Source organism: Panthera tigris, chromosome B1, assembly GCF_018350195.1.
Source record: "Panthera tigris isolate Pti1 chromosome B1, P.tigris_Pti1_mat1.1, whole genome shotgun sequence".
In the NCBI taxonomy this organism is placed as follows: domain Eukaryota; kingdom Metazoa; phylum Chordata; class Mammalia; order Carnivora; family Felidae; genus Panthera; species Panthera tigris.
In genome coordinates, this window is record NC_056663.1 from 115,781,242 (window position 1) to 115,800,930 (window position 19,689).

Consider the following 19,689-nt stretch of genomic DNA (forward strand, 5'->3'; position numbering starts at 1 on the left):
TAGAGTTTGGTCACAAAGGCACATAGTACCTGTGTGATTGACTGCAGTTACTGATGCTCTCGACCTCCAGAAGGAAAGCAGGTGTTCCATATAAATCATATTGTTTGTATAAACTATCTAGACAAACTTGAGTGGTTCAGGGCCTCAAATGGTCAAAACACTCTTATCAGTTAGAACATTTCCAAAAGCACAATTCCCAGAAGCCCACAATAGGCCAGTCAGGAAAACAGGCACTTTGGGGGGAATGCACAAAGAGACTGATGAGATTCTTTTTTGAAGAGGTATTAAAGCAGATTTTATAGCCACTTGCAGCAATTCATGACGTATGTTATGTTATGACTTTGTAAACTAATAGTTACTGATCTTTTTCAGTCTGGTTTGTGGAAAAAGCCTTCTTATTTTTCATCCATCAGTGATGTACTAGCTTTCTATTGCTGTTGTAACATATTGACACAAATATAGCAGCTTAAACACACACAAGTTTATTTTCTTACAGTTCTGTAGGTAAGGAGTCTATTGGACTTGGCTGGTTTTTCTGCTTCAGGTCTTTTTCTTTTAATTTTTTTTTAACATTTATTTATTTTTGAGAGAGAGGGAGACAGAGCATGAGTTGGGGAGGGGCAGAGAGAGACACACACACAGAATCCAAAGCAGTCTCCAGGCTCTGAGCTGTCAGCACAGAGCCCGACGCAGGGCCTGAACTCACAAACTGTGAGATCATGACCTGAGCCGAAATCAGACGCTTAACCGACTGAGCCACCCAGGCTCCCCTTTAAATTTTTTCCTTAATGTTTACTTATTTTGTAATAAGTAAACATTATTTTGAGAGAGTGAGAGAGAGAGCACGTGAGTAAGTGCACAAACAGGAGAGGGGCAGAGAGTGGGAGAGAGAGAATCACAAGCAGACTCCGTGCTGTCAGTGCAGAGGCCCACATGGGGCTTGATCCCATGAACCCATGTCCTGCACTGTAATCAAGAGTCAGATGCTTAACTGACTGAGCTACCCAAGAGCACCCTGTTTCAGGTCTAATAAAGCCAAAACCAAGGTGTCAGCAGGGCTATATTTCCTTCGGAGGCACTAGGGGAGAATTCATTTCCAGGCTTACTCCATTTGTTGGTAGAATTTAGTTCTAAAAAGTTGTTGGACTGAGATACCCATTTCCATACTGACTGTTGGCCAGGAATTGTTCTTAGCTTTTAGAGGCAACCAACAACATTCCCTGGCTCGTGGCCCCATTTCTTCCATCTTCAAAGTTTGTTACAACAGGTCTAATCCTGATGCTTTGAATCTCTGACCTCTCCTGTCTTGTCTTCTGCCATTCTCTTTGATAGACTCTTCTGCTTTTAAGGGCTTCTATGATTGCATTAGATCCACCTAGATAATTCAAGGTACTGTCTTTATTTTAGGGTTAACTAATTAGCGGTCTAATTCCATCTGCCAAGCCCCTTCACAGTACTACCCATACTAGTGACAAGAATCTTGGGAGGATCCTGCCTACTATATTCTTTACACAGGTAAATATTGAAGTTTATTCCTCCTCACTTAAATCTTAATTTTATTTTATTGATTATACCTCAATTTCTAAAGAAAGAAGTAATTAAGCAATGTTAATCCTCTCAACAATTACAAACATGTTTAACCTGTTTTCTTGATGAAAGAAATATTTCTGAGTCACTCAAGTTGCCAGTTATATTCAGAAAAAATAGTCAAAATTTAATAAAGTTTAAATTCAAACTTTATGCTATTTTCTAGCCTAATAGTCAAGAGTAAAATGAACCCTGTATTTATTTTTAAAAAAAAATTCCTATTGGGTGTGTCCATATATAAAAAGAATGATCAGAGAACGTGTAAATATGTAGATACTGAATGCTGAACTGTTATTTTCCATTAGAGACACTTTTTTGCATCCTCAGTTGAAAGTTTTTGTGGTATATTAGATGAACTGTATTGAGAGATGGGGAGAGAGAGGCAGGCAAGATTAGTAAGCTCTGGAGAGAGAAGGGAGACTGGTTTGGGGATGAGGAATCTATGTAACAAATTACAAACTCTTTGAGTCCAAGTAGGTAATTTAAGTGAGTGAAGTGTACTGGGCTGAAACTGGGTTAAACTGGAAAGCAGGTAACACACTGAAAAGAGGCAGCTAATATTCAGCTGCAGGTGTTGTTGCCATGTGAGAAAATGTCCTATTATACCATCTCTTTCAAATTTTCAAAGGAACTCATAATTTCCAAATCTTACGTGAAATCTCTGAATTTTTAAACATTTCCAAGTAATTTAAAAAATTTTAAACATTCAGGCACCTGGGTGGCTCAGTCAGTTAAGTGTCTGGCTCTTGATTTCGGCTCAGGTCATGATCTCACAGTTCGTGAGTTCAAGCCCCACATCCGGGAGCACAGAGCCTTCTTGGGATTCTTTCTCTCCCTCTTTCTCTGCCCCTCTTCCTGCTGGCACGCACACACTCTCTTTCTCTCTCTCTCTCTGTCTCTCAAAATAAATAAACATTAAAAAAAATTTAAACATCATAATCCAAACAAAACAAAGTGATAATCTAAATTTAGCCAATGGACAGCTTATTTGCAATTATCTGACATAAGAGGTTAAATTATTGGTAGAGGAAGATATATTTCTTCTATGCTTTGCTTTAAATGGATAGGATCATTGTGAAAAGGAATGGAAAGTACTAGGTGTTTACATTCTAAAAATCATTCACTTATTTTAACACATTGAAAAGAAAAGGTGAAATATCTGAATACCCTAATTTTACTTGCAAGAAAAGAAATTATATACTTTTGAAAGACTAATTGTTTTTTAAATAGCAGAATGATCTTAGAATGGTAGGAGTCATCTGTGTTGGAAATCATTTGCACCTATGAAAACTTTCTATTTAAAAGAAATCACCTGTGTGTAACCTCAATGGCCAACTGTCAGTGTTTTTTCATTTACTCTTTGTTTTGCCTACTATTAAACAAATCAATTCCTTCAGCAAGTGAGAAGAGAACACTCTAGCAAGCTAACTCGGGAAATCTGTGTTTGGGAGTTGCACTGTAAGGGAACTTTTTCAATTTTATTCTGTAGTCTATACTTGTAAGACACAAAAAAGGGATGAAATAATAATGAATTTAATCAGTACAGTTTCCTACTGGGAAATGTTTGAAAAGCAGAAGCTCCGAAGTTGATAAGTTATAAGGTGTCAATATATGAAAGAACTACAATTAAATAAGCACTTGGAATCAGAGACTCACAGGGATTTTTGTTTAATTTTGTGTTTGGTTTTGTATATATAATAAACATATGTGATTGTGGTAGAGATTACAATATGCATTTTTTATTTATCCATGTTCCATGAATTAATTAATATGGCAATTCACATACAAGGTAGGAATCTTAGACAATAAACTTGTGCTCACCCTTCTCCTATCCTTTGGTATTATTGTCATTCTTTGTGCAATTTATATGTACTTTTACATGTGTTATAAATCTGGTTTTATATTATTATGTTTTGCGTTAAATGATTTCTTTAAAGACCTTAAGAAATAAGGAAAAATTATTTTACATTTAACCATGTATTTGCCATATCCTGAGCTCTTTATTCCTTTGTTTGAATCAGGTTTTTATCTGGTATTATTTTTCTTCAGCCTGAAAAACTTTCTTTAAAATTTCTTTTAGTATATGTCTGAAGTGTACAAATTCTCACAAATTGTGATTATCTAAAAATATCTTTATAGGGGCACCTGGGTGGCTCAGTCGGTTATCTGACTTCGGCTCAGGTCACGATCTCGCGGTCTGTGAGTTCCAGCCCGCGTCGGGCTCTGTGCTGACAGCTCGGAGTCCAGAGCCTGCTTTGGATTCTGTGTCTCCCTCTCTCTCTGCTCCTCCCCCACTCACGCTGTGTGTGTCTCTCTCTCAAAAATAAATAAACATGAAAATTTTTTTTAATATCTTTATATTACCTTATTTTCTTGGCTAGCATTTTATTATAAAAAAAATCAAAACATAGCGAAGTTAAAAGAATTGGACAATATACCTATATTCTACAATTAACATTTGCCCAATTTTTGCTTTATCATGTATCTATCTATACTGCAATCTGCTTATTAACCTATCTTATTGTTGTGATGCATTTCAAAGTAAGTTGCAGATAGGAACACACTCCATTCCTAAATGGTTCAGCATTTATATCATTAACTAGAATTCATTATGTTTGTTTGTTTTTTTTAGGTAAACTTTACATTATGTGAAAGTACAAAAACTTGTACGTCATTTGATGAATTTTGACAAATGTATACACCTGTGTAACCCAACTACACATCAAGATTAGGTCACCACCATCATCCTAGAAATTTCCTTCATACCCCTTCCAAGTAAATGTTTACTGTTCTCCCCAACCCAACTCCCAGAGGCAACCACTTTTCTGATTTTTTCACCCTAAATTAGTTTTGTTTATTCAAGCACCTCATACAATTATAATTATACAGTATATACTCTTTTATGTAAGGCTTCTTTCATACACCCTAGTGTTTCTGAGAATCATTCATGTAGCTTCATGTGTTATAACCTATTTCTTTTTATTGCTGAGGTGTATTCCAGCTTATGAATATGCCACAGTTAGTTTAGCAGCATTCTGTTTATGAACTCCTGAGATATTTCCAGGTTTTGGCTTTGATAACTAAAGTTGTGAATGTCCTTAGGTCTTTTTTGTGGGCAAATGTCTTCGTATCTCTGGATAAATATATAGCAGTAAAATTGATGGCTTATGAGCTAGGTTAGAAATTTTGTTAGAAACCACCAGATCTTTATCTAAGGTGTTGTGCTTTTTACATTCCTACTAACAATGTATGAGAGTTCTAGTTCCTCCATGTCCTTGCCAGCTGTTGTTTTTATTCTTTGACTTTTAGCCATTGTAATGAATATAAAGTGGTATCTCATTGTAGATTTAATTTGCACTTCCATGATGACTAAAGATGTTAAGTGCTTTTCATATATTCATTGGGCATTCATATCATGAGATACATACCTGTTCAATCTTTTGGTTACATTTTAAGATTATTTTTCTTTTTACTATTGATTTATAGGCATTCATTGTATATTCTCTATATTCTCTCTGTATATAACATACACTTTGTTAGATATTTTTGACAATTATTTCTGCCAGTCTGGCTTGCCTATTCATTTTTTTGATGTATATCTTGATGAGAAGTTATTTATGAAGTTTAATATATCAAATTTTTTATTTATGGTTATCACCTTTGTATCTTTTATCAGAAACTTTTGCCTCCTCCCACCTCATGAAGATATTCTCATGTTTTCTTCTAGAAGCATTATAGTTTTAAAATTTATGTTGACTATTTTATCTCTCTCAATTTAATACTTGTGTATAATGTTTAAGTCCATTTTATCCATCTGGATATTCAGTCATTCTAGCTCAATTTGTTTAAAAGACTTTCATTTTCCCATTGAATTGCTTTGATGCTTTTATTAAAAATTAAATGGCCATGTAAATGTAGGTCTGTTTCTGGCCTTCTATTTTGTCTTATTTATCTATTTTCCATCCTTATGCTAGCACCATACTGTCTTTATTACTCTAGCTTTATAGTAAACCTTGAAGTCAAGAAATATGTTTTCCAACTTTGTTCTTTTGTTTCAAAATTGCTTTAGTGATCCTTGCTTCTTTACATTTTCACATAAATGTTATAATAAGCTTTCCAGTTTCTAAGAGCATCTGTTGGTATTCTGATTGGGATTGCATTCCATCTGTGGACCAATTTGGCAACTACTGAAATATTAATATTGAGACTTATAGTGAAGGAACATGTTGTTTCTCTCTAAATTTTTAAGTCATCCTTAATTTCTCTTAGCAATATTAAGAGTTTACAATGTAGAATTCTTGCTTTTTTGTTAAACTTGTGCAGTTAGAATTGTGTTTTATATTACAATTGTTTGCTGCTGGTATGTAAAAGTGAAAGCAGCATAGACATATGATATATAAAAATACAAGCATGAGCAGCACCAGGGTAGCTTAGTCAGTTAAGCGTATGACTCTTGATTTCAACTCAGGTCATGATCTAGGTTCATGAGATTGAGCCCCATGTCACTTAGGATCCTCTCTCTCTCTCTCTCTCTCTCTCTCTCTCTCTCTCTCGCTCTCTCTCTCTCTCTCTCTCACACACACACACACACACACACACACACACACACACACACACAAATAAACATTAAAAAAAAACCACTAACATGAAATAGTGTGAGAAAAAATATAAGGCATGAAGATTATGAGAAGGAGGAGAAGAAGAGGTAGAAGAGGAAAAGTTGTAAATGTATTTCTATTAAATAATGATGTGGTTGTGTAGAAAAATCTGAGGAATTAAAAAAAAACTCTTTTAATTAATAAGTGAGTTTAGTGGTATAACAGGAAACAAGCCCAATATAAATATATCAGCAATTAGGTGTTAGAATATGTTGCTCATTTAGCAGTAAATTACTCAAACTGCTTAGCATCTAACTTTTTTCTTAAGTGTATTAGATGAAATTTCCCTCTTGGAAGATAAGGTGATCCAATGAGATAGAAAGTGATCATGTAATACAGTCTTTGAATAATTTTGAGGCCTAGAGTGGATTTACCATCTTGTAGTTCCTAGAATTTGGGAAACATGTTTTAGGTAACTTGCCAGAAATCACCAAATGGAGAGCTTGTGCTGAAGAAAAGGTGATTTGACAGTTTCTGTCTAGTGGTTATCAGAGTTGAGATTGTTGGAATCTGATAAGGCCAATGTTTTTGACGATTCTAATACTTTCTGTTTATAGAAGTATAATTGGGGCTACCTGGATAGCTCAGTTGGTAGAGCTTCTGACTCTTGATTTCAGCTCGGGTCATGATCTTATGGTTTGTGGATTTGAGTCCCACATCAGGCTCTGTGCTGACAGCATGCAGCCTGCTTTGGATTCTCTCTCTTTTTCTCTCTCTGCCCCTCCCCTGGTCACTCACTCTTTGTCTCTCGACATAAATAAATAAACATTTAAAAAAAGAAGTATAATTGGCATAGAATGTTCTGTTAGTTTCAGATGTACAGCATAATGATGTGATATTTTTATGCATTATAAAGTCATCCCCACAATAAGTCTATTACCGTCACCATAGAAAATTATTATAATAGTATTGACTATATTCCCTGTGCTGTACTTTACATCCCATGACCTATTCATTTTATAACTGGGAGCTGATACCTCTTAATCCTCTTCATTTCTTTCACTCATGCCCAAACCAATCCCTGCTCTGGTAACCAACAGTTTGTTTCCTGTATGTATGAGTCTGTTTCTGTTTTGTTTTGATTGTACATTTGTTGTGTTTTCAAAAATTTTTAATGTTTATTTTTGAGAGAGACAGAGATAGCACATGAGTGGAGGAGGGGCAGAGAGAGAGGGAGACACAGAATCCAAAGCAGGCTCCAGGCTCTGAGCCATCAGCACAGAGCCCAACGTGGGGCTCGAAACCATGAAACATGAGATCATGACCTGAGCCAAAGTTAGACACTCAGCCGACTGAGCCACCCAGGCACCCCATGTTGTGTTTCTTAGATTGAAATACAAATGACACTATATTTGTTTTTCTCTGACTTATTTCACTTAGCTTAATACCTTCCATGTTGTCTATTTATGTTGTCAAAAATGGCAAGATTTTACTCTCTTTTATGGCTGAGTAATATTCCATTGTATATATACCACATCTGTTTTGTCCATTTATGTTGACGGTCACTTAGGTTACTTCCCTTGGCAATTGTAAATAATGAACATAGAGGTGTATATATCTCTTTGAATTGGTATTTTCATTTTCTTTGGATAAATACCAGAAGTGGAATTCCTGGATCATTGGTAGTTCTACTTTTAATTTTAGAGGAACGTCCATACTGTTTTCCACAGTGGTAGTACCAATTTACATTCCCACCAGCAGTGCATGAAGGTTCCCTTTCCTCCACATCTTTGGTAACGCTTGTTATTTTTTTTGTCCGTTTGAAAATAGACAATCTGATAGGTGTGAGGAGAGAGCTCATTGTGGTTTTGATTTGCATTTCAGTGATGATGATTTTGAGCACTGTTTCTTCTTTGAAAAAAGGTCTACTACTCAAGTCCTCTGCCTGTATTTTAATCAGCTTTATGTTTGTTTGTTTTGATATTAAGTTGTTCAAGAGCTTTACTGTGGATCCATACTTCTTTAATGTTTTTTGTTTGTTTTTATTTAAACTCCAGTTAATTAACAGTGTAATATTAGTTTCAGGTATACAGTTTAGTGATTCAGTACTTCCATACAACACCTAATTCTCATCATAACAAGGGCACTCCTTATGGTAACCATCAGTTTGTCCTTTGGTAACCATCAGTTTGTCCCCTATAGTTGAGTCTGTTTCCTGGCCTGCCTCTCTTTCTCTTTCCCCTTTCCTCATTTGTTTTTTTTTCTTAAATTCCACACATGAGTGAAATTATATGGTGTTTGTTTTTCTCTGACTGACTTATTTTGCTTAGCATAATACTCTCTGACTCTAACCACATTGTTACACATGGCAAGATTTCATTCTTTTTTATGGCTGGGTGATATTCCATTGCATTTATATGCCAAATCTTCTTTATCCATTCATCAGTTGATAGACTCGTGGGCTCTTTCCACGGTTTGGTTGTTGTAGATAAGGCTGCTATAAATATCAGGGTATATGTATCCCTTTGAATTAGCATTTTTTTTACTCTTTGGGTAAATAGTAGTGCACTTGCTGGGTTGTAGGGTATTTATATTACAAAGCTGTAGCAATCAAAACAGTATGGGACTGGCACAAAAATAAACACATAGATTAATGGGACAGAATAGAAAATCCAGATCCATAAATCCATAATTATATGGTCAAATAATCTTTGACAAAACAGGAAAGAATATCTAAATGGGAAAAAGTCTCTTCAAAAAACGGTGCTGGGAAAACTGGACAGCAACATGCAAAAGAATGGAACTGGACTACTTTCTTATACCATATACAAAAATAAATTCAAAATGGATTAAAGACCTAAGTGTGAGACATGAAACCATAGAAATCCTAGAGGAGAACACAGGCAGTAACCTCTGAAATCAGCTGTAGTGGGGCACCTGGGTGGCTCAGTTGGTTGAGTGTCCAACTTTGGCTTGGGTCATGATCTCATTGTTTATGAGTTCAAGCTCTACATTGAGCCCACTGCTGTCAGCACAGAGCCCGCTTCAGATCCTCTGTCCCCCTCTCTGCCCTTCTGCGCTTGCGCTCTCAAATATAAATAAAACATTAAAAAAAAAAGAAAGCTGTAGCAACTTCTTTCTGGATATGTTTTCTGAGGCAAGGGAAACAAAAGCAAAAATAAACTGTTGGGACTTTATCAAGATAAAAAGCTTCTGCACACCGAAGGAAACAATCAACAAAGCCAAAGACAGCCTACAGAATGGGAGAAGTTATTTGCAAATGACATATCAGATAAAAGGTTAGTGTCCAAAATCTATAAAGAACTTATAAAACTCAACTCCCAAAAAACAATTAAAAAATGAGCAGAAGGCATGAATAGACACTTTCCAAAGACATCCAGATGGCCAACAGACACATGAAAAGGTGCTCAATATCATTCATTATCAGGGAAATACAAATCAAAACTACAATGAGATACCACCTCATACCTGTCAGAATGGCTAAAATTAACAACACAAGAAACAACAGGTGTTGGCAAGGGTGTAGAGAAAGAGGAACCCTCTTGCACACTTGGTGTGAATGAAAACTGGTACAGCCACTGTTGAAAACAGTATAGAGATTTCTCAAAAAGTTAAAAATAGAACTTTAATGTTTTAATCAAAGACCATCATTTTGATTGAATGGAGGATGATCCTATCTCTGTATAGATGTGGGCTGTAGCCATAATTGCTAGCAGAGTCAGAACTTTTCTGAGAGAACAAGATTAGATATGATCAATTTCTGTAACAAGTATTTTTTTGAGCCCACTGAACAGCAAAATAAAACATGGGAGAAATTATGTTTGTTTTAAAACAAAACTGAGAGTAGAAATTGCCAAATGTCCTTCTCTGTCACTGAATAAGCCAAAAGTATCCCCCATAAAATTTTAAAATTTGAGCAAGTGTGCTCAGTGAACTTGTCAGAATATCAAAACTATCCCCCAGATACCTAAATGAGTTAACTTGTCGAAAGGTGTTTTTTAAAATTATTAGTCTAAATGTCACTGTGCTTTCCAAAACTATTTCAGTTTTGGCATAATTAAAGGTTAGAAGTTCTTTCAAACAATGATTGGCCAGAATTTCTTGAAGCTATTTCTGGACAGAGGGTCATGTCATCAGGATGTTAAAGGACCTCTTACTGCAAAGTTGGGAGGCATACATCAAGTTTACCTAAAAGCCTTTTAAGCCGATAAGGGGAAGGCTATTCCTGGCTCTTTGTCTTTTCTTTTGCCCTGACAGAGATGGTCACTATTTCTTTTTCTTTTCTTTCCTTTTTTTTTTTTTTTTTTTGAAGTATGATTAACATACGTCACTTTATTTTTAGGTGTACAACATATTGAATCCACAATTCTGTACATTACTCTGTGCTCATTTTTTCCTTAGTCTTATGATAATACAGTAAACCTTGGTTTGCAAGCATAATTCATTCTGGAAACATGCTTTTAATCCAAAGAACTTGTATATCAAAGTGAATTTCCCCATAAGAAATAATGGAAACTCAGATTATTCATTGCACAACCCAAAAATATTTGTATAAAAATGATTACAAAATAATAAAGAAAATACAAAATGTAAAGAAAAATAAATTAATCTGCAGTTGCCTTTGAAACTATTCATAGCTGAGGGAGACAAGAGAAAGGAGGGTTGTTGTGTAGGACAACTTTCATTGTCACTAACAAAATCACATGCAACTTTAACAAGAGTTCCACAAGATGAGCAAACATTTCTGATAAATTTTAACTTGATAAACAAGCAGTGTCTAGCAATATAAGTAGAATGTGACGCTCAACATCACATGCAGAGCCTGCATGGAACCTGTCCAATGATACTTTTGCCTCCTTTTGAGGATTTAACAGAAATGTGACATTGCATTGTCATTAAACAGATTCATCACTCGCATTGTACAGCCTTATTCAGGTGGTGCTTTTCTACAAAATTTTGCACTGTTTGCCACATTTTACACATCTCCCTAATCTTATCTGAAGTGAGGGATTCCCCTGCCTTTTTCTCCTCCTCTGCAAACAAGATGCAGAAATAGACTTCTTATAAAATCTTGCTATTTCAACCTTGTTCGTACTTCTCAGTGATTTGCTTCTTAACTTCCACTATAATCATCTCCTTCTTACTGCCTTTCTTTTCAGCCTTTCATTGTATATACTCTCACGACGTTGACTACAGTACAGTATTAATAAACTCTTGTCATATACTGTATTTAATGTAACTGGCAATAAGGCAACAGAGGAAAAGGTCTATATCTGCAGGCAGCCTGACCTAGAATGAAGCAAAGCATTCCTAAGCTTACTCTTGTATGGAAAAGCAAAGGACTGTCCATAGGTGCTTCGAAGTGACAAAAAAAATAGTGTCCGGTTGTGGGCACCTTCCAACATTCTGAAAAATCACTGATTTCGCCAAACACTGGGGCCTGAGACCAAGCAAGCATCCAAGCATGGGAGACAATCACCCACAATCCCACAGCAAGAGAGAACTATTGACTCAGTTGTGATCACGTGACATTGAGCATCACTTTCTACTTATACTGCTAGACACTGCTCATTTATCAAGTTAAAATTTATTAGAAAAGTTTGCTCATCTTGTGGAAGTCTTGGAGAAAAGTTACTCGCAATCCAAGGTTTTACTTCTGTTGCCTTAAAGCCTTTTTGAGGAATGTTAAAAAGCCTTGAGATAATATTTGTGTTGTATAGTTTGGCACATGATTGATTATTGTCTGTGTTGTCAAAAAGCAGGTGACATGCCAAAAATTCTACCAAAAAAATTATTAACAACTGATTTTTTTAATGTTTATTTATTTATTTTGAGAGACAGAAAATGCACATGAGCAGGGAAGGGTCAGAAAGAGAGGGAAAGAGGGAATCCCAAGCAGGCCTCATGCTGTCCGTGCAGAGCCCAATGTGGGACTCGAACTCAGAAACCCTGAGATCACTATCTGAGCTGAAATCAGGAGTTGGATGCTCAACCAACTGAGCCACCCAGGTGCCCCTAACAGAAACTGATTTTAATAGAAACTAAGATGATGGTCAGTGGTGCAGTATTTATATCACAGTATTTATAACTTTTTCTTTCCTCTTATTAAATGTTGCCCTTAAAAAATTATGCCTATAATTAAATGGCAATTTTTAGGCGCTCTCTATCTAATTGTACTCTCTCTACATTTTTATAAGACTGTACTACATATTTGGTATATACTGAGGGAATGAATGATACATGAGTTAAATAAGTTAATGACATGAGCAGCAGTTTTAAGAACTTTAAGTCACTCTTTAAGTGGAACACTTTTAAATTTGAAACATTTAATTCTATCAGTCATAAACAAGAGATAGAAACACATACTATGATCTAATTACTTTGCTACATGCTTTTCATAGGTAACTTTAAAGTTATTCGCCTTTGTTAGTAAGTGATCTAAGTTTTACAGAGTATCAAATGTCTTCTAATGTTAGAAGCCATGACCAAATATAGCATAAACAGTGGGTTAAGCCTCTAGTAGGCCTCTTTTCACTGTGGCCTTTCTTTGAACAATAGTACCCCAGAATCTGCTTTTCTGATGGTCGCTGTTCAAAAAGCACAAAATCTTTTGTGACAATGAGCTGCTTTAATTTGCCAGGTTTAAGGAGTCCTATAATTATCAGACTATCTTGCTGGCTCTATGGGGATTGCTTTGTTTCCTGGCATCTTTCAAAGTAGAAACTGGATAACGCAGACCATTCACTTTGGCATACAAAGAAACAAGCAAAACTGGTTTCATTATAATCAAAATCTGTTAATATAGTTGACCCTGGACAGCATATGGATTAAGGGGCACTGACCCCTCGTGCCGTCAGAAATCTGCATGTAACTTTTGACTCCCCCAAAACTTAACTACTAATGGCCTACTAGTGACTGGAAGAGTTACCAACAACATAAACAGTTGATTAACACATTTTGTATGTTATATGATTAGAGCTGTATGTTATATAATTATAAATATACTGTGTTTTTATGATAAACTAAGCTAGAGAGAAGAAAATGTTATTAAAACATAAGTAAAATACATTAATAATAAAAAAAAATTCATGGATAAGTGGACCTGCACAGTTCAAAACCTATATTGTTCAAAGGTCAAGTGTATACTGATGGCAAAGTGGGTTCTCTTGCAAGATAGTTGGAGTGGAGAAATGAAAATTGCATATAATACAAAAGAATAGACATGGGGGCACCTGGGTGGCTTGGTCGGTTGAGTCAGTTGTTATCAGCTCAGGTCATGATCGTGGGTACAAGCCCTGTGTCAGGCTCCACACTGATAGTACAGAACCTGCTTGGGATTCTCTCTCCCTCTCTCTCTCGGCCCCTCCCCTGCTCATGCTCTCTGCCTCTCTCTCAAAATAAATAAACTTAAAAAAAAGAATAGACTTGGGTTTTATGAGTTCTTATTCTATCTTAGCCTTCTCAGCCATCTATTCAAATATTTATGAAAATGCAGTTTAGTTTGGGAATTATTTTTATCATAAATATTCAGGACCTCAAAGGGAAAGGACTAAACAAAAATAATAATGATAAAAACAACATAATTTCCAAAATTTTGTGCAATAACTGTGGCTAGACATTGTCCTAAGCACTCTATGATGATTACCTTATTTCTTTATTATAGGAGCTCTATGATGTAACTTACTACTATTACTTCCACTTGATATGTGAGGAAACTTAGGCCCCTATAAGGCATCTAAGAAGTTAAGTAATTTTCCCTTGGTCATGCAACTACAGGCATACCTCAGAGATATTGCGGGTTTGGTTTCAGACCACCTCAGTAAAATGAGTCAAATAATGTTCTGGTTTCCCAGTGCATATAAAAATTATGTTTACCCTATACTGTAGTCAGTAAAGTGTGCAATAGCATTCTGTCCAAAAAAACAATATGCAAACCTTATTTTAAAAACACCATTGCTGAGGTGCCTGGGTAGCTCAGCTGGTTAAACATCTGAGTTCAACATAGGGCATCATCTCACCAGTTTGTGGTTTTGAGCCCTACATCAGGTTCTGTGCTGACAGCTCAGAGCCTGGAGACTGCTTCAGATTCTGTGTCTCCCTCTCTCTCTCACTCACACTTTCCCACTCATACTCTGTCTCTATCTCAGAAATAAATAAAACATTAAAAAAAATTTAAAACACCATTGCTAAAAAATGCTAACCATTATCTGAACTTTCAGCAAGTTATAATTTTTTTGTTGGTGGGTAGGTCTTGCTTCAATGTTGTTGGCTAGCGACCAATCAGGGTGGTTGGTGGTTACTGAAGGTTGGAGTGGTTGTGGCAATTTCTTTAAATAAAGCAACAATGACATTTGCCACATTGATTGTCTCTCTTTCATTGACAAGTTCTCTGTAGCATGCAATGCTGTTTAGTAGCACTTTACACACAGTAGAACTTCTTTCAGAATTGGAGTCAATCCCGTCCAGCTCTGCCTGTGCTTTTACAACTAAGTTTATGTAATATTCTAAATGCTTTGTTGTCATTTCAATAATCTTTACAGCATTTTCACCAGGAGTTTTTTTTTTTTCTTTTGCTTGTCCATAAGAAGCAACTCCTCTTCCATGTGTTTTGTCATGAAATTGCAGCAATTCACATCTTTAAGCTCCACTTCTAATTCTAGTTCTCTTACTATTTCTACCACATCTGCATTTACTTCTTCCATTGAAGTCTTGAACCCCCAAAGCCATCCATGAGGTCTGGCATTAACTTCTTCCAAACTCCTGTTCATGTTGATATTTTGATTTCTTTCTATGAATCACTAATGTTCTTAATGGCATCTAAAAAGATTAATCCATTCCAAAAGTTTTAATTTGTTTTGTCCAGATCCATCAGAAGCATCACTATCTACAGCAGCTATAGCCTTACAAAATCTATTTATTTTTTATTTTTTTAAACATTTTTATTTATTTTTGAGAGACAGAAAGAGACAGAGCATGAGCAGGGGAGGGGCAGAGAGAGAGACACACAGAATCTGAAGCAGGCTCCAGGCTCTAAGCTGTCAGCATAGAGCCCGAAGTGGGGCTTGAACCCACAAACCGTGAGTTGATGACCTGGGCCAAAGTCGGCCGCTTAACTGAGGAGCCACCCAGGCACCCTTATTTCTTAAGTAATAAGACTTAAAGTTGAAAATACTCCTTGATCCATGGGCTGAAGAATGGATGTTGTGTTAGCAGGCATGAAAACAACATAAATTTCATTGTTCATCTCCATTAGAGCTCTCCATCAGAGCCTGGTCATTGAATGACCAGGTTCAATGTCAATAAGCAGTGATATTTTGAAAGGAATCTTTTTCTGTGCATTAAGTCTCAACAGTGGGCTTAACTGTTCAGTAAACTATGTTGTAAATAGATATGCTGTCATCTGGTCTTTCTTGTTCCATTTGTAGAACTCAGGCAGAGTAGATTTAGCATAATTCTTAAGGGTCCCAGGATTTTCAGGATGGTAAATGAACATTAGCTTCAACTTAAAGTCAACAGTTGCATTAGCCCCTAACAAGAGAGTCAGCCTGTCCTTTGGAGCTTTGAAGCCAGGCATTGACTTTTACTATCTAGCTATGAAAGTCTTAAAATATCATCTAATGAAGATGTCTTATAATATAAGGCTATTTAACCTACATTGAAAATTAATTATTTAGTGTAGACATCTTCATTAATTATCTAGCTAGGTCTTCTGGAGAACTTGCTGCACCTTCTACATCAGCACTTGCTGCTTTACCTTGTACTTTTATGTTATGGAGATGGCTTCTTTCCCTCAACCTCTTGAACTAACCTCTGCTAGCTTCCAGCATTTCTTCTCCAGCTTCCTTATATCTCTCAGTCTTCCTAGAATTGAAGATGCCAGGGAGAGAAACAATAAATGTCTACTATATTTTTAAGGTATAGTAACTGATGCTTAGAGCAGTTACTTTACCACACCTGTCGAAGTGGTATAGCCATAGCTCAAAAACTCTCATTGGACTTCGCTATCCATGCTGTTAAACATTGAGAGGCAATAGAATGTAGTGATTAAGGACATGGACTATAAGACCAACCTGCTGGGTTTGAATCTCAACTCCACCATTTACTCACTTGGGTAAGTTATTTAACCCCTCTGTGCTTCAGTCTTATCACCTTCTAAGATAGTGAACCAACAGATGTGAATTACCTATAACAGTACTTGATAGGGTATGAGTTTCCTAAGTGTTTCCTATTAGTGGCTGTAGTGGTAATAGTGTTATTATTATGAGCATAATATACTAAATGATTATCGAATATTATTACCAATAAGCATTGCCTGTGGAATAGTTATAGCCTTTCTATGATGATCAATTTTTATATGTGGTGATTAACCTATGCAATGTTTATTCCATACTTCTTCATTAAGTACATATAGGTTTCAGACACTGAGCTAGGTGCTAGTGAGTCTGAAGATGAAAATATAAAGTCCTAGTCTTTAGAGACATTGCTGACTAGTGAGCAGACAGAGTTATAAGCAATTACAATATAGCATTTTTTATAAGTATGTACCAGAAGAATATGCAGGTTATCTTGGAGACAGAGTACCTCACCGCCAGGAGAATCCAAAAAAGTTTTACTAGAGATATAATGTTTGTGTTGAATTTTAAAGAATGTATAGGTATCCTCCAAGTGGATCAGGTAGAGGGGCAGAGAAAACAACATGTGCAAAAAGTCATCTATATGCAAGCATAGGGTCCATGAGAGGAGAGTTGAAGGAGATGAACTTGAAGAGAGCTAAGTAATAAAAACATCTGTCAGAGAGCAAATGAGATTGTTTTCTCTATTTTTCTTTATGAAACCGTTTTGGTGGGTAGTAATGGGGCTCTGTAAGGTGACAAGTCGTAAATATAGCTCGCTATTTCAGACAGTGACTTAAGATGAAAAAGGAGTGGTCGTATGAAGAATGACTGATATCCTACTTACAAATTCCTCCCAGATTACCTAGAAAAGAGAAAATGTGGTTTTCTCTGCTCTAGTCATCTAAGTCAGCGAAAGTCTTAGCTCTCTTCTGCAAGCAGTCTGATTCTGGTCAATGCATACTACAACTGTCCATATGCTACCTGAACTTTCTCTGTTCATATTGTTAGTTTATTCATTAGCTAGACATTTTGTCAGTTGTTGGTGTCATCTGTCTTAGGTGATAGGACATATAAGAAACGTTCATATCTGTTTGTTTTATACAGCATTTACATCAGTGTCAAAATGCAGATAAGTGCTTCAAAATCATCATGATATTGACTAAACTTTCCCAAATCTGCCACGTTTTAGACCAGAAAAAATCCTAATTTGCATGTGCTTCCTAATGTGCTTCCTTTTTAGTTTATGCCACAAATTTTCAATTGTTATCCCATAATGACAGTTTTAAGAATATGAGGCTCCTCAAAATCTGGGACTCTGTATTATTCTTTATTTCCTTGTGGAATTTTATTGTAAATGTATCCACAGCTTTCCTGGAAAAATACAGTATTGTGCTTAGCTATTAAAAGTTTAAAGGAGAAAATGTCCTTCAACAGATGACTGTATAAACAAGTTAGTGAAATACTACTCAGCAATTAAAAAAAAATGAACTAGTAATGCAGGCAACAACATGGATGAATCTTAAGAACATCATGCTGAGTAAAAACATCTAGCACAAAATTATTCTGTAGTGTTCCATTTATTTGAAACTCTTGAGAAGGCAAAAATAATCTAGAGTGATAGAAAACAGACCAGTGGTTGCTTTGAGCCAGGGGTAGGATATGGAGATTGTCTGGGAAGAGGAACAATAGAATCCTTTCAAGGTGATGGAAGTTCTCTGTTCTTGACTGTGGCAGTACTTGCAGTCGTATATACATTTGTCAAAACTCTTCTAACAGTGCATTTAAAATGAGTGTATTTTATTTTATATAATTTAAATAAAGATCACTTAAAGAAAAGTATGAAGGAGAATTGCTCAGTTATAATCATTTCATGATGGACAAAAACAAGTCACCTTTATGTCATGTGCATCTTTATAACCAGCTATACTAGTTTCCTATGGATGTTGTAAGAAGTTATCACAAATTGAATGGCTTAAAACAACGGAAATTTATTCTCTCACAGTTCTGGAGCCCAGAAGTCAGAAATCAAGGTGCTAACAGGGCCAGCTCTCTTCAGGGCCTCCTGAGAAGAATCCTTCTTTGCCTTTTCCAACTTCTGGTGGCTCTCAGCTTTCCTTGTCTTCCTTGGCTTGTGACCACATCACTCCAGTCTCTGTCTCCATCTTCGTATCTCCTTCTCCTCTGTGTGTCTCTCTCTTATAAGAACACTTGACATTGGATTTTGTGCCCATCTGGATAATCCATGCTGATCATATGCAAAGACTCTTTTTCCAAATAAGGTAATATTCATAGATTCTGGGAATTAGGATATGGATATTTTGGGGGAGGGAGTGGGGCCCCACTTAGACTATATCAACTAATATTATTACTCATTGAAACCAATACTATACTGTATGTTAACTAACTTAAATTTAAATGAATGAATGAATGTTAACAAACTTAAGTTTGAATGAATGAATAAATAAATAAATATTATTCATTATATAATACTTTATCATGACTTAGTAAAATACAATTGTCCATTACGTTTGTTTTTTTTTTTTTACGTTTATTTATTTTTGAGACAGAGAGAGACAGAGCATGAACGGGGGAGGGTCAGAGAGAGAGGGAGACACAGAATCCGAAACAGGCTCCAGGCTCTGCGCGGTCAGCACAGAGCCCGACGCGGGGCTCGAACTCACGGACAGCGAGATCATGACCTGAGCCGAAGTCGGCCGCCCAACCAACTGAGCCACCCAGGAGCCCCGTCCATTACTTTTTTAACAGCATTCTGGTATCATTATGGGATACTATGGATATGTATATGTCTTTTCAACAGCTTGCTGTGTCTGATCTTCCTTATATCATAGTGTTAAGATCTGTGACTCTAGTTGAAGTTTGGGAGATATAGAACTGATTCATTCAGGTGACCTGGCTTAGGAAAAAGGAACTATTAGGTAGACAAAGCTCCCTAGAGTTCTATATTAGGTTTGGAGGCAAAGGCCCAACTATTAATGTTACCTTGACTTGTTATGTCTTCTTTATGAATGTAGCATAAGAACTTTGCAAGGTCGCTACAAGTAGTTAAGAATAAAGGTGAGTATTTTTGGGTTCTTTGATCAAAATATCATCACTGTATCACCACAGTTCTGATAAAAGGAATAGAAACTATGAATAGGAAATTTTCATCAATTGAATCTCTTAAAATTTGCTTAAGATAAGCCTACACATCATTGAACTGAACATTTCAGTTTGACAAACTTTTGTTTGCACTATGCTATCTTGCAGGCACTGAACTAAACAAATGCATAAAAATGCAGACCCTCTACAGTTTACTTGTTTGTTGTGATGGGCTGGGGGTAGGGTGGCAGACTGCCTAAAAAGAAAAT

At 36.1% G+C, this 19,689-nt stretch overlaps 1 protein-coding gene across 3 annotated transcripts in view; it reads left to right on the forward strand.

Annotated features, from left to right (window-relative positions):
• TBCK (TBC1 domain containing kinase) overlaps positions 1–19,689 on the forward strand; it is a 225,044-nt gene that overhangs the window by 36,467 nt on the left and 168,888 nt on the right. The window contains exon 1 of one of the 3 annotated variants that reach the window (XM_042984075.1): positions 1,333–1,515. The exons of the other annotated variants lie outside the window; for them this stretch is intronic. The gene's annotated coding sequence lies outside the window, so the exon portion shown is untranslated. Of the gene's footprint in view, positions 1–1,332; positions 1,516–19,689 lie in introns of those variants that run through there. 3 annotated transcript variants of the gene reach the window in all.